This window comes from Euleptes europaea, chromosome 1, assembly GCF_029931775.1.
Source record: "Euleptes europaea isolate rEulEur1 chromosome 1, rEulEur1.hap1, whole genome shotgun sequence".
Taxonomy (NCBI): domain Eukaryota; kingdom Metazoa; phylum Chordata; class Lepidosauria; order Squamata; family Sphaerodactylidae; genus Euleptes; species Euleptes europaea.
Genome location: NC_079312.1, coordinates 28,854,446 through 28,871,646, shown reverse-complemented (window position 1 = coordinate 28,871,646; position 17,201 = coordinate 28,854,446). Strand labels below are relative to the sequence as shown.

Genomic DNA, 17,201 nt, shown 5'->3' with positions numbered 1-17,201 from the left:
GGGGAGGGGATTTTCCCCCCATTATTTTTTTCTTTAGGGATGCCAGTCCAGGCCTAAAAACTGCATTATATACAAAATGGTGCATTGGGGTGGGGTGGGGGTGGAGCAGAGTGGAGAAAACCACAACCGTAACAAGGGGAATTTTTATTAGTTTTTTTTATAGGACCTGTGTGGTCCTTTTTGTTTTGGCTTTTTTTGCGTTAGTGTTCCCAATTACTTCCTTTTATGCCATTTTGTACCCGATTGGCACAAAAATAATTTGTAAATGGGAAAAAACTGGTGTAAAAAGTAAACACACATTGACCCCCACCCCCAAATAATCCCACTCTGGTAGTCGGAATCTCTCAAAACAATTTGCATTCTTCATGCTTTAGGCAGAAAAACAGTTTTAGAGTGAAAGCCCACAACAACAGAACTTTTGATAATGTGTATATGTAGGGTTGCCATCCTCCAGGTACTAGCTGGAGATCTTCTGCTATTACAACTGACCTCCAGCTGAGAGAGATCAGTTCCCCTGGAGAAAATGGCCGCTTTAGCAATTGGACTCTATGGCACTGAAGTCCCTCCCCAAACCCCACCCTCCTCAGACTGCCCCAAAAACCTCCCACAGGTGGCGAAGAGGGACCTGGCAACCCTATGTATATGTGTACATACATATGTATGCATACATTTTCACATGTGCTCAAGTCTTTTTCTGACTCAGGGATAGGGTTGCCAGGTCCCTCTTCGCCACTGATGGGAGGTTTTTTGGGCGGAGCTTGAGGGCGCGGTTTGGGGAGGGACTTCAATGCCATAGAGTCCAATTGCCAAAGCAGCCATTTTCTCCAGGTGAACTGATCTCTGTCAGCTGGAGATCAGCTGTAATAGCAGGAGATCTTCAGCTAGTACCTGGAGGTACATGTCCCTGTGCCATTTTAGTTTTTTTAAAGACTGACAACCTGCCTGCAATATGGAATCGGGGAGCAAGATTAATAGGTGATGCATCCTTAGAGCTTGATAAAGTTTTTAATTTTAAAAAGGGCATGGTATTTAATGTGATCATTACATGGAAGCATCTTTAACTAGCAGTATGATGACAATGTTGGGCCCAATCTTTACATTAGAAGCAGAAACCAGAAATGGTTATATAGTGACTCTCGAAGCCCAAGCCAACCTGTTGACATGCTGAACTGGGACGCCAACCCCCCCCCTCCACCTTCAGGTGGAAAAAAAGGGCTCAATCCCTCTGCCTCACATGGCTAGCCTACCACATGTGGATGATGTGGTTTTGCCCACCATATGAGGTTGAAATAAAATCAAAAGAATTTGTGACTAAGCATTAAGAAGAACTTTCTACAGAGCAGTTCCTCAGTGGAACAGGCTTCCTCCGGAGGTGGTAAGCTCTCCTTCCGTGGAGATTTTTAAGCAGAGGCTAGATGGCCATCTGTCAGCAATGCTGATTCTATGACCTTAGACAGATCATGAGAGGGAAAGCAGGAAGGGTTGTGTCAGTGTTTGGCTCTCCTGGCCCTTTCTTACATGCCCAGGGTAACACCGATCACCACTTTTTAGTTGGGAAGCAATTTTCCTCCTGGCTAGGGATCCTGGAGGGTTTAGTGCCATCTTCTGGGCATGGAGTAGGGGTCACTGGCGGTATGTGGGGGAAGTAGTTGTGAATTTCCAGCATTGTGCAGGTGGTTTGACTAGATGACCCTGGTGGTCCCTTCCAACTTGTAATTCTATGTTTCTATGTAGCCAACTTGAGAGGCCAAAAGAAATGAAGGGGGTGGGTTTCCTGGACAAGCGTTCTCCACCATGGCTTTGCTTAGCAAGTACACATGAAGCTGCCTTCTACTGAATCATACCCTTGGTCCATCAAAGTCAGTATTGTCTACTCAGACCAGCAGCAGCTCTCCAGGGTCTCAGGCAGGGGTCTTTCACATCACCTACTTGCCTGGTCCCTTTAACTGGAGATGCCGGGGATTGAACCTGGGACCTTTAGCATGCCAAGCAGATGCTCTACCTCTGAGCCATGGCCCCTCCCTGTAGGCTCTTGTTCTTCACCACCAGGAGCCCCCCCCCCTTCCAGGCTCTCCCTGGCACTGAGACATGGGCCTGACAGATATGCTTACTAATATTTGCGCTTGAGGAAGATTTACCCATCTCTTCATTAAAAATGATACACAGAAATGGAAGTCTGAGGCAGAAAATGGCACTCTGGAATCTTATGCCTACAGACATCTTGTTTGTGCTGCTTTATGGTCAGCCTGGTGGTGGTGAATGGACTCAGAAGAAAGGCCTTGGTTGGCCATATAAAATTCAAAATGTGAGTGAAGCTGTAAACCAGGGGTGTCAAACTAAATAGTTACGAGGGTCGGATATGACATAAATGTGAGTTTGTCAAACTGGGCCATGCCTCAGCAGTCCAGCTCGAGAGGGGTGGTGGTGGTGGCTGCCTTGGCTGGCTCATGGGCCAGATAAGAGCTTTCAAGGGGCTGGATCTGACCCTTGGGCCTTATGTTTGACACCCCTGCTCTAAACCCTTTTGGGGGTGTGGGCGGAAATGGCAGAAGCGGTTCCTTAAGTGATCTCTTTCTGCCTGGTCTGGATAACCACACATTTCTGTCTTCCATTTGAATTGGCTAAATTCTGCCTGAAAAGGAGATGGCAGGGCCACCTTCCAAAAAGATGAGAAAATATGTTGTGTACATTTATACAATAACATTACACTGATTCATCTGTGTCGTACAAAGGCAATTATGGATATTGGTAAAGTGTTCGTAAAACTAGGAACGCGTAGAATTATAGAGTTGGAAGGGACCAACAGGGTCATCAAGTCCAACCCCCTGCACAATTCAGGAAATTCACAACTACCTCCCCTCCCACACACCCGTAGTGACCAGAAGATGGCCAAGATGCCCTCCCTCTTCATCATCTGCCTAAGGTCACAGAATCAGCATTGTTGACAGATGGCCATCTAACCTCCTCTTAAAAACCTCCAGGGAAGGAGAGCTCACCACCTCCTGAGGAAGCCTGTTCCACTGAGAAACTGCTCTAACTGTTAGAAAATACTTCCTAATGTTTAGATGGAAACTCTTTTGATTTAATTTCAACCCGTTGGTTCTGGTCCGACCTTCTTGGGCAACAGAAAACAACTTAGCACCATCCTCTATATGACAGCCCCTCAAGTACTTGAACATGGTTATCATATCCCCTCTCAGTCTTCTCTTCAGGCTAAACATACCCAGCTCCTTCAACCTTTCCTCGTAGGACTTGGTCTCCAGACCTCTCACCATCTTTGTTGCCCTCCTCTGGACACGTTCCAGCTTGTCTACATCTTTCTTAAATTGCGGTGCCCAAAACTGAACACAATACTCTAGTTGAGGTCTAACCAGAGTGGAGTAAAGCGATACCCTCACTTCGCGTGATCTGGACACTATACTTCTGTTGATACAGCCCAAGACTGCATTTGCCTCTTTAGCTACTGCATCACACTGCTGACTCATGTTCAGTGTTTGGTCTACTAAGACCCCAAGATCCTTTTCACACACACTACTGCTCAGACAAGTCTCCCCCATCCTATAATTATGCATTTGATTTTTCCTACCTAAATGCAGAACTTTACATTTGTCTTTGTTGAAGTGCATTTTATTAGTTCTATCCCACTTCTCCAGCCTGTCAAGATCATCCTGCATCTTGGCTCTGTCTTCTACTGTATTTGCTACCCCTCCCAATTTAGTATCATCTGCAAATTTAAAAAGCATCCCCTCTATTCCTTCATCCAAATCATTTATAAAGATGTTGAACAACACAGGGCCCAGCACAGATCCCTGAGGAACTCCACTAGTCACTTCTCTCCAAGTGGATGAGGAGCCATTAACTAGCACTCTTTGGGTACGATCGGTCAACCAGTTGCAGATCCACCTAACAATAATAGGATCTAACCCTCATTTTCCCAATTTGTCAACTAGAATACTATGTGGAACCTTATCAAAACTAAGGGGAGATAATCTTCAGAGGCTTTTATAACTAACAGCCCTTCACCTTAAAGAGTAATGAGTGTAGTCAGCCATTTTGGCTTACATCTTAATAATAAAAGAATGCTTCCAAGCAAGTGGTTAAAAATATGACACACTAGTTACAAAGGGTTTTTTGCAGGGTGTGTGTGTGTTTGGCCATCAAGTCACAACTGACTTATGGCAACCCTGTAGCGTTTTCAATGCAAGAGACATTCAGAAGTGGTTTGCCATTGCCTGTCTGTGTAGCAACACCGGCATTCCTTCGTGGTCTCCCATCCAAACACTTGCCAGGGTTGAGGGTGTGTGACGGGCTCAAGGTCACCCAGCAAGTTTCCATGTGCAAGTGGGGATTCGAACCTGGGTTTCCCAGGTCCTAGTCTTTCATTTTAACCACTACACCACGCTCACTCTCTTTTACAACGTACAGCTACATAAATCATAACTATGGCATCTCATAAACAGCAGGATTTATATTTATTTCACCAATATCATCCCACTCTTACTTCCAGGAACAATAACTCTGTGAAGCAGAGTGGAAAAAGCAAGTCACTCGCCCAAGAACGCACATTGAGCTTCACTGATGGGAGATCTGAACCCAGGTCTCTCAAGGCCTAGTACAAACCTACCAAACTGACTTACCAGAAAAAAATGTAGTTGAATTTCTCTATATAGTTAAAAAGTTGTCACAGTGCTGGTAATATTGTTTTGTGTTGAAGATTGTAGGTAGCTGTGCTTCCCTACAGAAAAATTCTAGCCTTTGAATTCTTAAGAATTCATTACCATACTAGATGTGAAGTATAAAAAAGGGGGAAGAGGGAGAAAAAATATGTTTTGGAGCTTGATGTCCCGGTCTGCAGACTGTACTGTGTTGAGATGGAAAGCAGGGTATGGTGCAGATACTTCCTAATTCACGGTACTGGGTGCAGATCAGATTTTGGGACGCACTAAAAGCTGCTGGGATGGAGAAGGAAAAGATGCCAATGATCCCTTTGATAATATTAATAATCTGGTTTTGTAGCATTGATCTGAAAGTACAGATTGTTCCAGTACACACTTCTGAATCGTATCCATGAGAATGCCATGGTGTAGTGGTTGGAGTGTCAGACTAAGATCGGGGAGACCCAGGTTCGAATTCCTACTCCGCCACTGAAGCTTCCTAGGTGCCCTTGTGGCAGAAACACACTCAGCCTTAGGGTTGCTCGGTTCCCCCCTGGCCTCCCGGCAGGGGATGGGTTGGTAGGGTTTCAAGATTCAGGTTGGGAAACTCCTGGGGAGGACAGGGACCTCAGTGGGGTACAATGCCATAGAGTCCACCCTCCAAAGCAGCCATTTTCTCCAGGGGAAATTACCTCAGTAGCCTGGAGAGGAGCTGTAATTCCAGGGAATCCCCAGGTTCCACCTGGAGGTTGGAACAACCTACTCAGCCTCACCTACCTCACAGGGCTGTTATGAGGATATAATGGAGGAGAGGAGAACAATTAGAGAAAGACAGGGTAACTAAATCAGTGCATATCTGTTTCTATAGCCCACTTTGGGTTTAGTAGTCTCCCGTACTCTTCAATATTTCAGAGATAAAAATAGAAACACCTTTGTTTGCTTGTAACATCCCTGTTCTCAAACCATTATCTGGAACATCACACCACCCCTAAAGTTGCCAACTGACTTAGGAGTGGTGGTGGTAAGAAACACCTTGGCCTGTTCCAGCGGCTTCAGCAATGGCTTGCTCTGCAAAATTCACTAGGTGAGATTTCCCCCCCACCCCAGGGCATGAAGATAAAATTCATCCCCCTGCTAACCTCTGCAAATAAAGCTGCTACCTTGACTGGCTGCCCACAGAAGGTTCTTCTCAGTCTTTTCCTGCTGCCTTTCTATTCTGCACCAGCTTCTCCTTGCGCTGATTTTAAAAGCGTATCTAGATAACTGTCCTATAATGTTATCCGCACTTCCAAATGAATCTCCTATCCTTAACAGCCTTGCTCAGCTCTTGCAAACTGAGGGCTGTGGTTTCCTTTATAGAGTCAATCCATCTCTTGTTGGGTCTCCCTCTTTTCCTGCTGCTTTCAACTTTTCCTAGCATGATTGTCTTTTCCAGTGACTCTTGACTTCTCATGATGTGTCCAAGGTACAATAGCCTCAGTCATTTTAGCTTCTAGGGTCGGTTCAGGCTTGATTCGATCTATAACCCGCTGATTTTTTTTTTTTTTTTGGGAAGTCCCAGGTATCCTTAACACTCTCCCCCGACACCACATTTCAAAGGAATCTACTTTCTTCCTATCAGCTTTCTTTGTTGTCCAGCTTTCACACCCATACATAGTAACAGGGAATAATTTGCACTAGGTATTTCTAAAAGCCCTGGGGATGGAAGCTGTTGTAAATCACCCAAATCAAAATGGTAGGCAGCATCTCTGAGCTTTCTCTGAGGTGCACCATAGAGCAAGAGTGTTATGTAGTGGGAACCCCCTCTCCCAAAATTCAGGATGTCCTTAGTAAGTAGAGACCATTGGAGCATATTGTCCATTTCTCCTTAATTTCTTGTTTCGATACCAAAGAAATTCAGTGCCCTCAGGGCCACCTGGTGCAAAAGAGCAGCTTTTCAAATTTTGATTGCTCTTGCTTTGGAGTTAACAAGGTATAAGATGAAAACCTAATTGTCTCTCCTCCCGGTCTGATTGTGTTGCTGAGATTTCTTTTCAGCCTCTCCCTTTTGTTATTCAAGTACTTCCTACAGGTTGGATAGTCAGTTTTGTGATGACTCTCCTTGTGTTTCCTAAGGGCTGGGGATCTGAGCTCTTCAGCGTCTCCATTCATAGTAATTGTCCTCATTCATAGGGGTATTTAGCACAGGTGGTAGACAGATTCAAACTGAACTTTGTTTCCAACAGGGCAGTTAATGATAAACTGAGAATGTCTGAAAGCTGGTCCTTCCACCAAGTCCCTATAGGGAGGCAACAGCTTCCTGGTCTAAACATTTGTAAGAGATTAGCCCTCACTATGGGGCTTGGCATGAAGGAACATGAATGAATAATGAAGGAACAGCCAGAGGTTTCCCGCAAACAAGCTACAAATTGAACGGCCCAGATGACGTGTGATGCTGGAGTTTTCATGACTGGATCCCCAAATGTGCTATTTAGTCCTACAATGCAGCTGGTAGAGAGCCAGCATAGTGTCGTGGTTAAGAGGGGTGGACTCTAATCTGGAGAACCGGGTTCGATTCCCCACTCCTCCACATGAAGCCTGCTGGGTGACCTTGGGCCAGTCGCAGTTCTCTCAGAACTCTCTCAGCCCACACGGAGGGAGGCCATGGCAAACCACCTCTGAATGTCCCTTGCCTTGAAAACCCTACGGGGTTGCCATAAGTCGGCTGTCCCTTGATGGCACGCACACACACAGTGCAGCTGGTGGAGGGTTGTGCACAGATCAGGACTGTGGTGGTACTGAGGAAGCAGCCCGGAAGAATAATCCCCTGTCCCATTAATAGAGACTTAATGGGATCTTATTAATGGGATCACAGTGGCGCCCGGTTGGCCGCTGTGTGAATAGACTGCTGGACTTGATGGGCCTCGGTCTGATCCAGCAGGGCTTTTCTTATGTTCTTATTTATCAGCTGATGCTGTGTACTGCCATGCTATGAAAAACTGCAGCGGCCCATTTCCACACATTAAACTTCGAAAGAGACTGAACATTTTCTCTCCAGATAGTTGGCAGCTCTGTGAGGAAGAGGGAAGTGTTACACTTACACACACCCAGCTTTTTGCTAAATAAAAATGGCTCCATTGTATAGTGGTTACAGTGTTGGGTTAAGATCTAGGAGATACAGGTTTAAATCCTCAGTCTTTCTTGTGGGCTTGCTGGGTGACTGGGGGCCTGTCAGTCCCACTTCCCTCACAGGATTGTTGTGAGGACAAAACTGAGAGAGCGATGTCTTAATTTTTTTTTAGCCGTTTTAAATTAATCATTAGTTTATTAATGAACGAAAAATATGAATAATTCATTAGCATTTCTTTTATTGTCAGCAATGCTTCTTGTTATAGAAATAACGGGTATGACTCACTGCTGAACGCTTGACATACAGTATATATAAATCCTGAGCATTTTTATTTCTGCCTTCATTTATTTTTAGTATGATATTCTATCCTAAATTCAGTTTTCAAGGCACCTTCCAAAATAAATAAAACATAACATTAAAAAACTGTCTCTTTTAAATTAAAAATTCTCTGGGAAATGTTCCATGCCTACATATGATGGATTTCTTATTGGAGGAGGTGGGAGGAATCACAATTTCTAAGATGCTAGACAAATGTAAGCCATGTCTGCTTGGCGGCTCAAAAAGATGCATTACTTTTAAAACTTCACCCAGTCTAAAAGAATTACCTGATTAAGGTTGCCAGTTTTATTTTCCCTGGCAGATGTCCTGGGCCTTTAACAGCTGGGTGACAAGATGACATTCATCAGGTGAAGGTTTTTGCAGCCTGCATTCACAGAAGAGCTCTCACCAGTTGAATTTCTGCCTTTTGTATTCAAGAGTCTTTTAAGAAAAGAGTTAGTATCCCTAACTAATTTCATTATGACTGCTTTCATGTAACACACGTAATACTTGATTGCTCGTTCATGTTAATTTCCTAATATTTATTTCATTTGTGTGTGTGTTAAGTGCCGTCAAGTCGCTTCCGACTCATGGCGACCTTATGAATGAAAGTCCTCCAAAATGTCCTATCTTTGACAGCCTTGCTCAGATCTTGCAAATTGAAGGCTGTGGCTTCCTTTATTGAGTCCATCCATCTCTTGTTGGGTCTTCCTCTTTTCCTGCTGCCCTCCACTTTTCCTAGCATGACTGTCTTTTCCAGTGACTCTTGTCGTCTCATGACGTGACCAAAATACGATAGCCTCAGTTTAGTCATTTTCGCTTCTAGGGTCAGTTCAGGCTTGATTTGATCTTTATTTCATTTAGCACATTTTAATCCTGCTCTCTCCTCCAAGAAACTCAGGGTGGCATACATTGTTCTCCTCTTCTTCATTTTATCCTCACAACAACCTTATGAGGTGGGCAAGGTTGAGAGACAGTAAATGGTCCAAGGTTACCCAGTGAGATTCATGGCTGAACTGTTGATTATCTTATTGCAAGGGGCTCCAACCTTTTTGAGCCTGTAGGCACCTACACCATTCTGACACAGTGTGGTGGGAGCAGCCACAAAACGGCTGCAATGAAATGGTTCTTGTTGGAGGTGAAGCCAGCCACAAAAATGGCTGCCACAGCTTCTTTTCAGTCACACAGTGACGATCCTTGTCCTTTGGTTGTAGCTGCTGCTGCCAAAGCAACATTTTAAAAAAATCTGCACCGCCAAATCTGCAGTGGCCCATCAAATCTGCAGTGGCCCATCAGAAACCTTGCCAGGCAAAAGCTCCACCTGGCCCTGTCCGCTCTCTAAAAACAATTGGCAGGCACCAGGAAAGGCGTCTGTGCACACCATGGTGGTCGTGGGCACCATATTGGGGATCCCTGCCTTACTGTATCTTCCAATTCTATTTTCATACCTCCACCAATAGATGACAGCATAGGCTTTTGTTGGAGCAATGCTTGTTAAATTCAGAGGGACAGTAAAACAAATGGTTTGGAAAAATGTTTGTTCACGATGCAGTATGTAAATTTTCTAGTTACACAGCACTCTTTCTCAGGCTGGATGTTTAATTTAAAAAACAGAGGGGGGTTATGTTTCTGGATGATTACATGGTCATAACTGTATTTTGCATTGATCTTTGTCATTTGGGTTTAGGGTTGCCAACCTCCAGGGAACAGCAGAAGATCTATTACAACTGATCTCCAGCCAATAGAGATCAGTTCGGCTGGAGGAAATGGCCGCTTTGGCAATTGGACTCTATGGCATTGAAGTCCCTCCCTCCCCAAACCTCGCCCTCCTCAGGCTCCACCCCAAAAATCTTCCGCTGGTGGCGAAGCGGGACCTGGCAACCCTTTTTGGGTTAGATTTTTATTTCTGTGAGCTGCTTTGAAAGTCAAAAGGAACTGCTTTTTCAATCAAGAAGTAATTATGTTCACTGCCAGTGGGTATAGTGACGGCCACAAGCATGTGTGTTAAGTGCCAAAAAGTTACTTCCAATTTATGGCGACCCTATGAATTACCTATCTCCAAAACGTCCTATTTTTAACAGCCTTGCTCAGGTCTTGCAAAATGAGGGCCATGGCTTCCTTTATTGAGTTGATCCATCTCATATTGGGTCTTCCTCTTTTCCTGCCGCCTTCAACTTTTCCTAGCATTATTGTCTCTTCTCGTGAATCTTGTCTTCTCATGAAGAAACTGTCAAGAAATTGGTCCCTTTAAGCAGTTTCTTGCTAAAGTCAAACAATGGTTCATGCTAAGGCTAAGGAAGGCTTTTAGCAGAAGCCAAACAATGTTTTACATTGGCCCATCTGGTGGCTTTTCAGTAGACGGTGGTTGCTATCTATCACATTTTTAATCTCCCTTCTTCCAAGGGGCACTGAGTGGCCTATGCGGATTTCCCATTTTATCTTAACAACAACCCAGTGAGGTAGGTTAGGCTGAAAGAGAGTGACTGGCCCAAGGTTAGCCAGTGAGCTTCTGTGGCTGAGTGGGGTTTTGAATCCAGGTCTTTCCACTCTTGATACTCTTAACTTCTATATGATACCGTTTCTCTGGCTGCCACATTGGCTTTAAGGAATTAACAAATGGCACAAAAGAGAACTATTGGTTGTATTGGCCCAACTAAGGCGGTTGTATAAGCACGTTGCCTGCTCAGTTTCACAAGATTCTTTGTCAACCATTAATGGGGTGGAATTAATTAATTTCTCAGTGCGTGTACAAGGGAAATAGTATCCCAAAAGTTTGGTTCTGGCTGATCAGCAGGAGTAGCCTGGGGGCGGAACTAATAGCCACCCTAGGCTGATTGCATTTGGAGACTGGTATGACCATGATGACTACCTAGCCATTCCTTCTCATCCTATGAAAGCACGAATTTTTGTAGAGTATAGAACTCTGTAATGCAGGTGCATGCGTGCTAAAAATAACACTTTCATTCCTGAATGGTAATATCTGAAGCCAGTGCTTAATCTATAGTGTCGTACTACGGTGTTTGATAGAGTATTTAATCCGATGCTTAAGTCCATATACCTAGTTTTATGCCAAATGGTGTTGTTATTATCATGTATATGTTGGAATAAAGCTCTTTAGCAAAAAGGAATCAAGAGGTTTTTTATTCATACATACAGATAAAATGTTAACAGTGAGTAGTCATAGAAACATGAAGGCCATACAGCTCTTGGTTCTTTAGAAACAAGAAGAGAAAGGATGGAAGAATGATAGATTGGAAGAATAGCTTAACCACACCAAAGCCTCATAGGGAAAATGATTATGCTTGCAAATGGATGTCAGGCCTAAAATGGTGAGTTTTGTATCTGATGAGATTTTCTATACATGCACGTGTCGGCCGGAGAAGAATCATAGAGTTGGAAGGGACCACAAGGGTCATCTAGTCCAACCCCCTGCACAATGCAGGAAATTCACAATTACTGCCCCCACACACCCCAGTGACCCCTACTCCATGCCCAGCAGATGCCCTCCCTCTCATCATCTGCCTAAGGTCACAGAATCAGCATTGCTGACAGATGGCCATCCAACCTCTTCTTAAAAACCCCAGGGAAGGAGAGCTCACCACCTCCCGAGGAAGCCTGTTCCACTGAGGAACTGCTCTGTTAGAAAATTCTTCCTAAGAGAAGACAGCTCTAAGGCCCTAAATGTTTCACAACAAGATTTGGTACTCCAGTCTTAAAGGAGGCCAGGAATTACAATCTGTTTAATGAAGGCGGCTCTTCCAGCCTACCAACTAGGGTGGCCAACTCTGGGTTGGGAAATTCCTGGAGATTTGGGGGCCTCCTGTTAGTCCCTCATGCAGGGAGGAGCCCCATTTCAGTGAAGGTTCAAGGATTTCACGCTTGGACAGAGCTTTGATTCTTGCTTCTCTCACTTTCCTTCCTTGGGCCGATAGACGAGTATGCATTTTCTCCTTTCCAATGGCGGCACGGACTAAAGAAAGGCCACAAAGGGGTGTAAAAGGTCCCAATGTATGTGTAAATGTGGGTTTTCTCTGTTACGTTATAAAACAAAACCTCACCTTCTTCATAGTCCAGGAAGACCCCCACTCGGCTTGGCTTCATGCCCACAGAGAGAAGAGTTGGTTGGCAATTTAGGACCTTGTATCGATCTCCATTCCTAAGCCACAATCTCCAGAACCCATTTTTGGAAGAAAACATCGGTTCCTGCCCCTTCCTGTTCACAGATTCCCTACAAATGCCCACGTCCCACTCTGGGCTGTCCCCCACTTGTGCCTCCCTGTGGTGAATCTCTCAGAGCCCAGAACCAGGACATAAGCATCGAATCTCTCAGGACTGTTGTCACTGGGCAGCCCCTGCGGCGTTCCTCCATGTTTTACAGTCTTCCTGTCCTCAGAGAGGCCGAGGCCGGGATGAGCCATGGCTGGATCCAGAGATATATCCGCTAGAGAAAGGAGACAGTTTTGAGGACAGGACTCTTTAACAAAAACTTTTGTCAACTGTAGATCTGGGAGGGATCCCAAAGGGGCATCTAACAGAGGAAGAGGCTTGCTGCATCAGTAGGGTTGCCAACCTCCAGGTACTAGCCAGAGATCTGCTGCTATTACAACTGATCTCCAGCCGATAGAAATCAGTTCACCTGGAGAAAATGGCCGCTTTGGCAATTGGACTCTATGCCATTGAAGTCCCTCCCCTCTCCAAACCTTGCCCTCCTCAGACTGCAACCCCAGAATCTCCAGGTATTTCCCAACCTGGAGCTGGCAACCCTATGCATCAGAACAATAATCTTGTCTAGTCTCAGTTTCACACAGTTGCCTACCAAATGCCCTCAGTCACAAGGCACAGAGGCCAAAGCCTCCTCTCCCCTTCCCACTCACTATTCTTCCCAGGCCCAGTGTCTCAAACCATATCTCAGTTCCTCTCTCCTCCAGCAACACAGAGTTGAATTTGTCAGCTGTTTATACAGCTTTCTTTGAAATCCCAGTGAACGTACTGGGAACATTTTCCCTTGGGATAGAGTTGGGAACTTGAGTTCTGTCTGATCATTTCTACCAGGCAAATTCCAGAGATATTGCAAGTTATCCAGAGGGGTAAACTTGAATAAAATTATCTTGTGGGAGGAATAGGCACATTTGGGCCTTGATCTGGAGCCCAGATGTGCGACTCCCAGTACGTCTGCTGCTCCCAAACCTGCTACCTGCCTCAGCAACTCTTTCCTGCAAGGAACAGCTATAGGTCTTCCTAAGCCTTCTCTTCCCTAGATAGGGTTACCAACCTCCAGGTAGTAGCTGGAGATCTCCTGCAATTACAACTGTTCTCCAGCCAATAGAGATCAGTTTCCCTGGAGAAAATGGCCACTTTGGCAATTGGACTCAATGGCATTGAAGAAGAAGCGTTGGTTTTTATACGCCGACTTTCTCTACCACTTAAGGAGGAATAAAACCGGCTTACAATCACCTTCCCTTCCCCTCCACACAACAGACACCCTGTGAGGTAGGTGGGGCTGAAAGAGCTCTAAGAGAGCTGTGACTAGCCCAAGGTCACCCAGCGGGCTTCATGTGTAGGAGTGGGGAAACCAACCTGGTCCACCAGATTAGCCTCCGCCACTCATGCGGAGGAGTGGGGAATCAAGCCCGGTTCTCCAGATCAGAGTCCACCGCTCCAAACCACCGCTCTCAACCGCTACACCACGCTGGCTCATTCCTCTCTCTAAACCCCACCCTCCTCAGACTCCACCCCAAAAATCTCCAGGTATTTCCCAACCCGGAGCTGGCAACCCTATTCCTAGGCAAAGGAGGAGGGCGCAGGATCTTTTGCTCAGTGCTGAGTTCCTGGGAAGCTGGTAGGCGCAAGAAAGTGCTGCGCTCTGGCTCTGATCTTGCCAGGTTACGCAAGAAGACCAGTGAAGGCAGCTTGCTCTGTTGGGGTTCTGTGCAGGCTGGATGAGCGGGCCGCAAAATCCAAACCTCACTGGGCACTTACCTTTGAACTCTGTTAAGATTTCAATAATGTTGATGCAAGGAATGTTATACAGATGCTTCAGTTCAGTGGGAACAGCTTCTGTTTCCTGCACTGTTACATTTTCACTTCTGAAAGAGTGAACCACAGTGGGGATTACTGTGTGTGTGTAAAGTGCCGTCAAGTCGCAGCCGACTTATGGCGACCCCTTTTTGGGGTTTTCATGGCAAGAGACTAACAGAGGTGGTTTGCCAGTGCCTTCCTCTGCACAGCAACCCTGGTATTCCTTGGTGGTCTCCCATCCAAATACTAACCAGGGCTGACCCTGCTTAACTTCTGAGATCTGATGAGATCAGGCTAGCCTGGGCCATAATTGCTTACCTGTATGAGTGTGGGGGGAGGAAGAGGATGCATCTAAACTAAAGCCTAACACCATCATTAAATTAAGTGATGGAACACATAGGGGGAAGCATAGTGCATAAATCTGATTATTAACGGTGTGTTCTTCTGCAGCATTTCCTGTTATTGGTAGGGTTGCCAACCTCCAGGTACTATCCTATAAATATATACATATGTACAAAGCATACATGATGCAAATTCTATGCAAGGCAGAAAATGTATGTTCTTCTGGGTAACAGATAAGAACAGTTCCTGTAGAACACTGGTTCCCAACCAGGGGTCCATGGACCCCCAGGGGTCCGCGAGAACTAAATTAAGGTCCACGAAACCAAAGTTATAAACCCATAATAAATTAATATTTTCAATTAAAAGTTCTCTATTATAAAAATATATATTCAAATATTATTCTAAGCTTAAAGTTTAACTAACAGTGATGATTAAAGTTTATTTTCAAATTCTCGGAATTTTTATTTTGAACCTTGGGGTCCCTGCACCGAACCAAAAAAGTCCTAGTGGTCCCTGGTCAAAAAAAGGTTGGGAACCACTGCTGTAGAATATCCAGTAATTGGTATAGTCCAAAAGAATAAGATGGGGGACGACTGTTTCACATTCTTTTCTTCAGCCCCATATTCAATCAATATTCTGTTGTGAATAAATCACATAACAAAATCATCTGTCTTGACTCCGTGTGCCCTTGCATTAAGATAGTTTCTTGAGGGATACTCCAGCCGATAGAGACCAGTTCACCTGGAGAAAATGGCCACTTTGGCAATTGGACTCTATGGCATTGAAGGCCCTCCCCTCCCCAAACCCCGCCCTCCTCAGGCTGCGCCCCAAAAACCTCCTGCCAGTGGCGAAAAGGGACCTGGCAACCCTAGGGTAGGGCAGAATACATGAGATATTAGGGTGGCGTATATGGGTAAATCAACAAGACCCATGTGTTTGGGGGGAAGACAAGGAGCTGGGCAGAAAGGTAACAGCCCTTTCCTTTGTTGTTGTTTTTCCAAACTTCTGATAATTGGAAGTATTCTTTCTCTGAAGGAGGATCCTGTTGGCTATCATGGCTAAATAGCCATCGATGCACTTCTCCCTGAATTTGTCTAATCCCCCTTTAAAATAATTTATACTAGTGTCCATCATAAGGTTGCCAAGTCCCTCTTCGCCACCGACCACAGTAGCCATTTCCTCCAGGTGAACTGTTTTCTATCGGCTGGAGATCAGTTGTAATAGCAGGAGATCTCCAGCCACCACTTGGAAGTTGTCAAACAAGAGGCCACAAGTGCTAAACAGGAGTATGGAATTAAAAAAATATAGCACAAGAAAAGTACAACCTAACAATAAGGCAATATATTCTTTGAATTCCACACCACTTGGAAGTTGGCAATCCTAGTCCATCACCACACTTTTAGTGTTGTCGTATGCACTAGAGAAATAATGCCCTGCCCCTTTAACAGAGACTTAATGGCAGTTATTTAGCTGGGGATGTTCTTTTTGGCTCCGTGACCTGAAAAAATTCGGCTCTCTATTTCTGCACATTAAGCCTCTATTAAAGGGGCAGGACATTTTCTCCAAGCCATTTGGCAACCACACTTTGTGACAATGAGGTCTGTATAATGAACTATGTGTTATATGAAGAAGAATTCTACCTTGAACTTAATGCCACCCAGTTACAAGGGTGCAGATTTCTAGGCCATCCTCTCATCTACTGGATGCTATTACATTTGCAAGCTCTGAAAGATGAAAGGAACTGAAAAGATTACCTGCTTAATGTGTTTTCCACATCCTAGGAAGCAAACAAATAGAAAGGGATATGAATAGTGTTTTAAATTCCCCCCTCTTGCTTATCTGTTATCTGCTATATAATGGATGAAAAGTTGCCATATTTAGAGTTTGAAATAATTTAACTACTTTTTCTAAAAATTCCACCTAGTTGGGTGTTGTTAAGGGCTGCTTCCACATTGGAAAGGATTCTCACTGTAGGTAACATTGTTGCTGCAAATGCAGAAATTTCACAGCAGCAACAGAACATCCACACTAGTTTTTTCCACTCTTTCCTTGACTCAGCCTTTGTGGCTGCCATTTTCCCTTGCAACCAATTTTTAAATTTAAAAATTGAAAACTGATGAATTGCTACAGCGTTATAATGTTATAATATCTTTCCATGATCTACTGGTTTATCTGAATTACCAGCTTTCATTAAAAATTAAGTTTCTAGCTCTTCTTAAACAAGGGGTGTACATTTCCATCTATACCTCTGCAACGAAAGGGCTACATATTAAAGCCCCTCAAAGCTTTCTAGTGGTGGGAGAAGGGACTGATAGCTACAAGAGGTTGAGGCAAGGAAAATTGCGCCAGTGTGGGCAGTACCTTAAAAATGCACATCTTCCTGTCCACATGGTGTACAAAGGCACTTAGACTGCAATCTTTCCAAACATATCGTATCAAAACAGGTCTGGGAAAGATTGCATCAATGCTGGAGAAAACTTAGAAAGTGGACAATTAGAAGATAACATCATGTGGATGCTTCAGAAAGCTCTTGCTTGTTTGCATATCAAACCAGAGCAAAATCCTAGACAGAATAGACAGAGATGCATCCTTTTACTGCAATAGAGGGCTGTTGTCAGATGGAGCCAAGAATGCTACTGTGTAGGTGACTCCCCCTTTTTTGTTTCACCGTGATATCATTTCTTAACAAGGGCAGGGCTGCTGGTCCCTCAGCCCTAGTTGGTGGTGGGAAGTGCCGTCAAGTGACAGCTGGCTTATGG

At 44.7% G+C, this 17,201-nt stretch overlaps 1 pseudogene; it reads right to left on the bottom strand.

The window, feature by feature from the left end:
- Positions 1–11,955: 11,955 nt before the first annotated feature.
- On the bottom strand, positions 11,956–16,423 carry LOC130474715 (E3 ubiquitin-protein ligase TRIM39-like; annotated as a pseudogene).
- Positions 16,424–17,201: the final 778 nt, after the last annotated feature.